Here is a 10,287-nt window from a genome sequence, read left to right as displayed (position 1 = left end):
GGGGTGTATTGACCATCCCATCTAAATGATGGATGGTCGACCCCATACTGCACCCATCTTTGAAAAGATCTTTGGGTCAAAAGACCAGGCTTGTCAATGCGATAGCGTTTGTAGTCTTCATATGTAAGTTCTAAAAATAAAAATAATTGATATTTAAATAAACCTAACTGAAGGAGCAAAATTAGAATTGCAAAATTGATATTGGAATTATGATATAACTTCCTGTAAATCTTGCAGAAATAGTGAAAACGGAAGCAAAACTACCTTTCTATTATGGCAACATAAAAAATGTGTTTCATCAAGAAATTTTTAAGCACAGATAGATCTGGCTCATTTCTTCTAAATAACAATAAATAGTATCACTTCGTGCTATACAATATATTCTGATTGTCTAGCAGCATTTCGTACATTTTGAGAATGATTAATCTCATCTAGGCTATCTCTTTTATTTATGTGTTAATTACTTTTAACTCGTCTAACTATGATGTACTAAATTAGGTATAAATTAATTTCTTCTTACCAAGCAGCATTTCTTATATTTTGATAACAATTAATTTCAGCTTGCCTATTCTAATCATTTCAATAAATTATCAATTATTTTTAAGTTGATAGTATTTCTTCTAATAACTTATTTAAGCCTTATATCGATCATACAAAAAAAAAGAGAAGAGAAAAATTAAATAAAAATATCAAAGTATTAATAGTTTAAAGTGGTAAACATATCTACAAAGTGGTAAACATATCTACAAAAAGAAAAAGCAACAAAAACCTGCAATCCTAATAACAAAGATATTATTTGGTAATAAAAACAAAGACACAATGTTGAATCTTACTTAGATTCTCATCAATAAAACAATTTTATTTAACTATTTATAAGAAAATAAAAAACAAATCAGTCGTAAAGCAGTAATGCTTTGTCAGTATGTTCATTTTATCATAATGATTCATTGCCGGCATGAATTTTTAGTTTAAAAGTAGAAAAACTTGAAATAAAAATTAAAATAAAAAGCTCATAAATATGTCATCCGGTCACGTGACCAGGGCAAGATGACTTATGCAATCTCTAACTCCAACTTTATAAAAATTTAAAAATTACCAACTAATCTAACTAAAGAAAAATAAAATAAACATGTGTCGAAAAAAATATTCTTAAAAATGTTACACTCAAAGGACACCATTTGTTATGAATAACCGAAAGCATAGTATTTTTTTTGAAGCGACAAAAGTAAACTTATGCGTATAAAATTGCATTATTAGTATTTAAAAAAACCATTTGGCGTTTTAAAATACAAAGTGAAATTATAGTTTCGTTTTCACCCATTTTTAAGTTTTTTTGTTGAGTTGCTATATGAAAAGTCATCTTACCCCATTCGCCATCTTGCCCCGCTTTCCCCTATATTACAATTATTATTCAAAACAAAAACCTCTTCCTATTTAATTTAGGATTTATTAATATCCATATTTTTTTGGCAATGTCAGTTAGTATATTTTTATCTAAAGTAATAAAAAAGATGAAACCATTTAATAACAAATTTAAAAATCTAAATATAGATACCTTAAAAAGAAGCATAACACAACATTCTTTTGACAACTTCCAACTTAATTTTTTATACTTTCTACTACTTTTTTCTATTTTCTATTTTACTACCCAGCGAACATTGACAGACGGGTACCGTATGGTTTTTAACAGGGCTTACGGGAACGGGATTTAGAAGGGTTTGTGTTCTGGTTTCCAGACGGGTAGAAAAATTAAGCAAAAATAGTGATATGGGCCGCATCTGGTCATTAAAAGGGCAAAGAAAACTGGGATTTCTTTTGAAATATATAAGATAATTTCGTTCTGTAAAAAAAATATGAACACGATTTAAATGTTTTATATTTTGATATTTAAGTAATTAGTTCGCGGCCGTGGCGCAGTGGTTAGAACGCGTGCTTTATAGTGGTTAGAACGCCTGCTTATAGCAGGAGATCCAGGTTCAAATCGAGCTTTGAGTAGTGAACGGAAACTTTCGGCTTCGGCCGAAACCGAAACTGAAATTTCTGTTTCAACAATTTTTTTATTTTTCTTGTTTCGGCCAAAATTTCGGTTCAAACCGCAACCGAAATGAACCGAAACTTTTAAAAGATTTTTTTTAAGTTTTAATATAGAGTGGGATCATGACAGTTTCCTAATTGTAATCGTTTGTTAGTAAATCAATTTTTAATTATAACAATTGTAAAAATTTTAATTGAAATCACGTTACATAATAGTTTTAAGTTACTATTCTCAAATCATTCTTAAAATGAATTAACATTTAAGTAAAGCAACCCAAACCAATAGTTTAATCAAAAGTTTCTCAGTGCTAAATTTTACAATGGAAAATAATCGATAAAAAACTGGTTTATGGAATCATTTTACCGTGACAGCTAGTGATTTCAAATACGGAATTTGCAATTTGAAAATATCTCGTGGATCGCACAATCTAAATCTCAAAAATTAATTCAAACTTCAAAGAAGGTCTGAAGTTTCTTGTGCGACCATGGCGCAGTGGTTAGAGCGCTTGCCTTTTAAGCAGGAGATCCAGGCTCAAAACGAGCTTCGGATATATTTTTGCGTCACGGTAATGAAGGAGGCGTGAACTTCCTGGTTAAATGCACTTCTGCGGTGCTCTGTGACAAGACCTATAGGTCTTCTTGGGGCACCTAAATAACAAAAAAAAAAAAGTTTCATAGATTTATATTAGAAAACAACATTAAAAGCAAAGTTAGGTTTGGCAAAAGTAGCAAAAAGATTCCTTAGACCTCCATCAACATCTGCCGAAGTTAAAAGGTTGATTTTAACTGTTAGAGAAATTCTTTCAAATGAAAGAAACAGACTTTTGCCAGAAAACATGAAAAAATATGTATTTCGCAGAGAAAATACTTCAATTATTACCTTTAATTGTTGAAATGTCCTGACATATCAGAGTTTTTATCAAACTATGTTACATGGTGATTGGCTAGATATATGTAAAATAGTTTTTTTTTGCTTTAAATCTGTGATCATAAAAGGTTCAAGGATTTTAAACATTAATTTTCAAATTTCGGCCGAAATTTCGGTTTCGGTTTCGGCCGAAATTTCAGTTTCGGTTTCGGCTACGGCTTTACTGAACCGAAATTTCGGTACTTTCGGTTTCGGCTCAAATTTCGGTTTCGGTCGATCACTAGCTTTAAGCATATTTTCGCGTCGCAGTGAGGAAGGAGGCGTAAACTTCTTGGTTAAAGCGCACTTCCGCGATGCTCTGTGCCAAGACCGTTAGGACTTCTTGGGGCACCTAAAAAAAAAAAATTTATTACAGCTTGCTCTGATTTTTAAATAAACGCACAAAATGACGAATTCGACTGAATTTCGAAATTTTAATGTCACTTTTTAGCAAAAATAATCAAAAAAATAATATTTCTGTTGACTTATATGTAATATAAACATAGTTAGACTAGTTATAAAACATATTTATTTTAGTTACATCAAATGTGAACGGATACAGGCACTATAATAGGCGGAAGAAAAATATCGCAAAATTTTATTGAAAATTTTTTTTTGTTAAAAAAACTTTTCTTAAAAAAGTTTTTTTAAAAAAAAAAGATTAAAAATTTCGAATTATTTTTGCTTTCCAATGAATAATAATTTCTTGAAAAATAACACATTTTTTATAAATATAGGCAATTTAAATAATTTGATAACTCGTTTTTTAAAAAATTATTTATGATTGTCATAAATAATTTTTTTATTGTTAATATCATGAAAAATAACTTTGCGTAACTTTGTTTATACCTTCAAAATTTGTCTCGCCGAAACAGTTGTTTCAATAAAATTCGTAAGTAAATAGCTTGGGAAGTAACGCAATAAAGTTACGTCATCGCTTAGAAATGTCAACACAAGTTTAAGCGTAAAACTAAAAAAATTGGTTATAAAACATGCCAAGTTTAAAAACATATTTGATAACATAGCAAGAGGTACATAAAATAATTTTTATATCTTCATCTGCATAAAAGGTTGAAATTTCAATAACTTACGTCATCTATCAAAAAATTAATATTTTACATTTAAAAGAAATAAATTTAAAAGTATAAATGCATTAAAAATTGAGTTATAGTAAAAAAATTACACGGATGACGTAGGAATCTGATAGAACAGACATTCATTGCTAAGTATTCCAAATTTCAACCATCAACCATGTAGCTATGTTATCAAATCTTAGTTGGCCCAAGAATAGTGATCCAAAGTCATATAAAATATTCAACAATGCTTATTTTTATTCCGTTTCATGCAAATATTTATTTAATAAGGAAAGATAGATCTATTTTTATTTAAACATGATAGATAAATCTAGTATTATTTAAACATGAAAGCGTTTATAGAAAAAAAAAAGTATTACTTTAAAGTTATTGAATTTTTATACTTTTTTTTTTTTTTTTGCTAAACTCGCCCAATTTTTACATTGCGTGAAACAGCCGTGTGACATAAACTCTTAGAATCATTAATGGTTTTTGAAGACCATTGAAAGTTTTTCTTTAAAACCAAAAGTGCAATTTAGTAGTATTTTATTCCTATATAAACTTTATAATAAAGGAGATTACGGAGTATGGATTTTTTCTATTTTCTTTTACACTTTGTAGCAGAGTAACTTATTGTGTAATTACTGCACTGTGTTACTGAGTAAGATGTTGTATGCAATTGTTGCATTCGATGAAGAAAACAATACAGAATCTGTATTGTTATCTGTAACAGATTACCTACCACTAATTTGGTTAGTAAATGCTATGAGTGAAAATGTGTTTATTGGCTTTGCTGGGCAAATATGAAAAAAAATAGACTTAGCTAAATCAATATGTCAAGAACCTGAGGTTGGATGGTTTAGGTTTTTAGGAAGAATTTTGCCAACTGCAGGTAGTTTATATAATATTCTCAAAGATAGTAAAGTAATAATTTTGATAATTTTTTATAAATTTATTTGAGCATTTAATCATAATTATTGATATCATCTTAATTTGAAAATGAAATTTTAATACAATAACTATCATAAGTTCTTTTTAAAATTTAGACACAGAATCTGAAGCAAAAAAAAAAATATGCAGATATGCAGAAGATACCTAAAATGTCAATGAAGTATATCAAAGAATAAAAAAAGGTATATAAAGTTACATAATTTAAATTTAACATACAAAAGTGTTACTGGCTTAAAACTTGTACATTTATGAATTATTAAAATTTCAAAAAAAAATAATAATAATACTTTGATAATTAGCCAGTCCTTTAGAGATAATCAAGAAAAGCCTTTTAAGAAAAGTTAGTTAGATAATGTTTTAATATTAAAATTTAAATAATTTTTAACTATTATAATATCAGGTTCCAACTAAATATTTGTCATTTATGGATTACATAAAAATTTATATATATATATATATATATATATATATATATATATATATATATATATATAATTTTTTATATATATAAAAATATTTATAATTTTATATATATTCCCTTTGATATTTTATATATATTTTATATATATGAAATATCAAAGAGAATAGATAAATATCTAGACTTAGCAAAAGTCAGAATTAAGTGAGCTCTATGTATTTATAGAGAGTTCAAGGGGAATCGAAAATCTGTCCGACTTACCCAGGGTTCAACTTAACGGGGTATATATATATATATATATATATATATATATATATATATATATATATTTATATATATTAATAAAAATTAAAAATTTATTCTACACAATAGAGTGCTCAATGTTCTTAAAAGAACAGAGCAATTATATAATTTTTTTCATTTTACACTGTGTTTCATCAACAAAAATTCTGTGTAGAAGTAAGAAAAAATTAGATAAGTGTTTTTACTAATTTATATTTATATATATATATATATATATATATATATATATATATATATATATATATATATATACATGTGTATATATATATATATATATATATATATATATATATATATATACACATGTGTATATATATGTTATTACGACAACTTTGTTTTACTTTTATTTTTGGACTCTTTTTATTAAATTCTATTTACAACTTTTATGCAGAAACAAAAATTCTCGAGGGCGTAATTATATACAAAAATAGCTTATGACTTGACTAATAAATTACATCAATTAACTTTAATAACATTATGAAAAGAATTTTATAAACGTAACAATAAAGTTTTATAATGATCAGCTTTTATCACATCACCCCAAGAATTGAAGTTCTTAAGTAACATAGTCATTTAAATATGTCGGCTTTCTCCTTTCTCTGATTGATCGTCTGATCGCTGTTAATAAATTATCGACAATTTCTCTGCCGTCAGCTTCCTTTTCAGCGTCAACAACTGTTTCTTCAGTTCCTTCCTCTCGTGCAGCAAAAATGTCTAAATCTTCTAAATAACTTTCATCACTGTCAACCTCTTCACTGATAACAATTTTACTTGAAGCGTTTGAAGAATTCGAGGCAGGAGCTATTCTTACGTCTCGCACATGTCTTGGTACACCATCAATTTCAATATTTGTGTTTGTGAGTATGTCAGTTACAGTACCAATTTTCCAAACTGAAGTGCACTTTGCATCAGCGGGGTGAACATAAACTTTTTCTCCAATTCTATAAGTTTTCATAACTTGTCGTGATCTTTCCTGAGTTTCAGTGTTTTTCTCCTCTTGAATTGGTAGACGCCAAACGTACTTATTTTTCTGAGAAGCAGGTGCAGATTCACCGTTTGTTCCCACCGTTGGTGTTGCATTGTACCAAAATACCGCTACTAACGGACATATTTGTGCCTTCGCAGCTGTTAGTTTTACTGTGCGGTGGTTACGCTCCACAATCCCATTTCCTGATGGTCTATATGCACATCTATACTTCTTTTTTACACACCATTTTTCACATATATTTGAAAATTCACTAGATTTAAACACCGCTCCATTATACATTAACAGTTCTTGTGGTGGGCCATGCTCCCTAAATACGGATTCCATACTACATTTTTGGTATCTTCGTGAGACAACTTTCTCCAAATTGCAAACCAACTTGGTCCACAGTGAATCATTGTTAAATATGGTGACCCTTTATAGTGAGTCACATCACAAGTAATTTGATACCATGTGTCTGGTACATCTAGCACTCCATTTTCCCATTTTATTGGCGCTGGATCAATTGAATTACATTGACAACATTTGCGAACACATTCTTTAACATCTTTTCTTAATACGTGCGGAAGTCTTCGTTGCACTGTAAACATTGTCCGATTAACGCCAAAATGATGCTTTGAGTGACAATTACGAATTTCTTTAGCAATACTTACTCCACATAGCTCTTTAGTACTTCTTCGTGAAAGCTCATTTAACCAAGTCTTTGGAACTCTTGTCAACACAACAGCTTTGTTTTTGGAGGACGGAACCCATTTTAACGCGATGTTTATATTATATTCTTTTATTAGGTCTTGCAATATAGAAAGTCTTCTTTTAATAAGCATTTCTGATAATGCATTTGATCGAATCCTATGACTTTCAGTCAGCAACTTTTTAGCCATCTATGAACTGTTACTGAATCAGTGAATACTGACAAATTCTTTATATCCCACTTAGCAGCTAGGTTTATCCCACGCACCACAGCATCTAATTCAGCAATATTAATATGCATAACATTATTTATACTTTGAAGCCAGGCTGCATCCTCAATTATTACACCATCGTATTCTATAGCAACCCCTATTGCCATGCTGCTAGCATCACACAACAATGTTGCTCCATTTTGAATCCCTTTAGCATTCCATTTCCCTCTCACAGAATCACAAACTTCTAATTGGCGCAATATTTCAATTAACCATGACTGAGCTTGATCTCCAATTTGATCGTCTCAAGTATTTCCTTGACTATGACGTTTTATAAAACTGCAGGCAATTCTAAGCCACCCTCCAACAGGATAGTGACCCAATAAGTGTCCACATATTGAAAAAAGTTTCCGTCGTGTTACTTTTTGAGTTTTGATATCTTGTGACTTTGGAATGATTTTTCCATGTTTCCAACAAAGCTCCTTTTTTTCATTTCTAAAAAGTTGCAAACCCAACACTCGTGCAGTATCACATTGCACCGGCTCTTTTGTTACAAATCCATAACATGCTAAATGATTTACGACCTTTTCAACTGATGTCTTTTCCAAATTAACAATTATGTCATCAATGTAGTAGTCAGTTACTTCACTAATACCTGCATTGAGATTCAACTCAATGCCTAAGACTGAAGACATTATTTTTGGGGCAGAATTTAGCCCAAAACCAAGACATGTAAGATTGTATTTTTCTTCTTTGTAGACTACTTTCTGATGCTCCCACAAACTCGGATCGATATGTATTTGCATATAGGCGCATCTAAGATCAAGCGTTGCAAATTTGTTACCAACAGTTCTCCATATACACACACACATATATATATATATGTATATATATATGTGTGTGTGTGTGTATATATATATATATATTATATATATATATATATATATATATATATATATATATATATATATATATATATATATAAATGTGTTGTTTCCTCTAAGAATGTACCTGATAAACAATATATTGGCATAACAGAGGGTGAATGGAAAAAGCATTTTACTAATCATAAGCAATCTTTCAAAAATAAAAAGTATTCAAAAGATACTATGCTGTCAAAATATATATGGGAATTAAAAGAAAAAAATATTGATGATTTTATACTGAATTGGTCCGTCCTTAAAACAGCGCCTGCATATAACAATATTTCCAAAAAATGCATACTATGCCTACAAAAATACCCTTTTAAAAAAACATTTTCAAAAAAGCATAAGTAATCATTTCTAAAGAATTCTTTTTATAATAGTGTCAGCAAATTCCACAAATGTGTGAAAATTTACAGTAGTTAAGACATTTGCATCTTCCTGTAATTTAATTTTTGTATAAATTGAAGTTTTATTATTTTGATCAATCAATTCTGATGAATCTTTGTTGATGAAACACAGTGTAAAATGAAAAAAATTATATAATTGCTCTGTTCTTTTAAGAACATTGAGCACTCTATTGTGTAGAATACATTTTAAAGTTGTTTAAATATACACACACACACACATATATATATATATATATAATATATATATATATATATATATATATATATATATATATATATATATATATATATATATATATATATATATATATATATATATGTATATGTATATGTATATATATATATATATATATATATATATATATATATATATAAATATATATATATATATATATATATATATATGTATATATATATATAAATATATGTGTATATATATATAAATATATATATATATATATATATATATATATATATATATATGTATATATATATATAAATATATGTGTATATATATATAAATATATATATATAAATATATATATATATATATATATATATATATATATATATATATATATATATGTATGTATAAATATAAATATATATATATATGTATATATATATATAAATATATATATATATAAATATATATATATATAAAAATATATATATATATATGTATATAAATATATAAATTATGTTAGTGTATTCTACAAAGAGAGTGTTCAATGTTCTTAAAGAACAGAGCAATAAAAAATTAGTAAAAACACTTATCTAATTTTTTCTTTCTTCTGCACAGTGTTTCTCCATTAGTGGGTTCATCAGGAAGAATCTCCACAGTACTTCTACACAGTGTTTCTCCATCAGTAGGTTCATCAGGAAGATTCTTCCTGATGAACCTACTGATGGAGAAACACTGTGTTGAAGTAAGAAAAAATTAGATAAGTGTTTTTACTAATTTATATGTGTATATATATCAGCGGGGAAAATAAAAATCAAAGGCGAGTGGTCAAACTGACCGGTTAATTTATAAAATTGGCGGTCAATAGTTTTTTTTGGGCAGTCAAAGTTTGAATTTTTCGTTTACATTTTCATTGTAGTTACTATTCTGCATGACAAAACTTTTTAAATAAAAAAATAACTTCATACTTAAAATGAACGAACTTGTATTCCTTTCTTATTTGTATTTTATTTATTAAAATAATAAAAAATAAACATTTTAATATTATATCAAAATAATTTATACTGAACATTTAATCAAGTATCGTTTTATATAATACTACTGTAATAATTGCCAAAGATACAAAAAACAAAGTTTTATGAAACTTAAAAATGTTTTATTAAGGATACGTTTCATCTGATTCATTATACAAAGTTT

At 27.7% G+C, this 10,287-nt stretch overlaps 1 long non-coding RNA gene across 1 annotated transcript in view; it reads left to right on the top strand.

The window, feature by feature from the left end:
• The first annotated feature begins 3,907 nt into the window (after nt 1-3,907).
• LOC136081063 (uncharacterized) overlaps nt 3,908-10,287 on the top strand; it is a 30,839-nt gene continuing 24,459 nt past the window's right edge. Inside the window, exons 1-2 of the long non-coding RNA XR_010638854.1 lie at nt 3,908-4,906; nt 5,061-5,147. This is a non-coding gene — a long non-coding RNA (uncharacterized LOC136081063). The remainder of the gene's footprint in view (nt 4,907-5,060; nt 5,148-10,287) is intronic.

This window comes from Hydra vulgaris, chromosome 06 (assembly GCF_038396675.1).
Source record: "Hydra vulgaris chromosome 06, alternate assembly HydraT2T_AEP".
NCBI lineage: Eukaryota > Metazoa > Cnidaria > Hydrozoa > Anthoathecata > Hydridae > Hydra > Hydra vulgaris.
The sequence above is the reverse complement of the archived record's forward strand: the minus strand, read 5'-3'. Positions and strand labels throughout refer to the sequence as shown.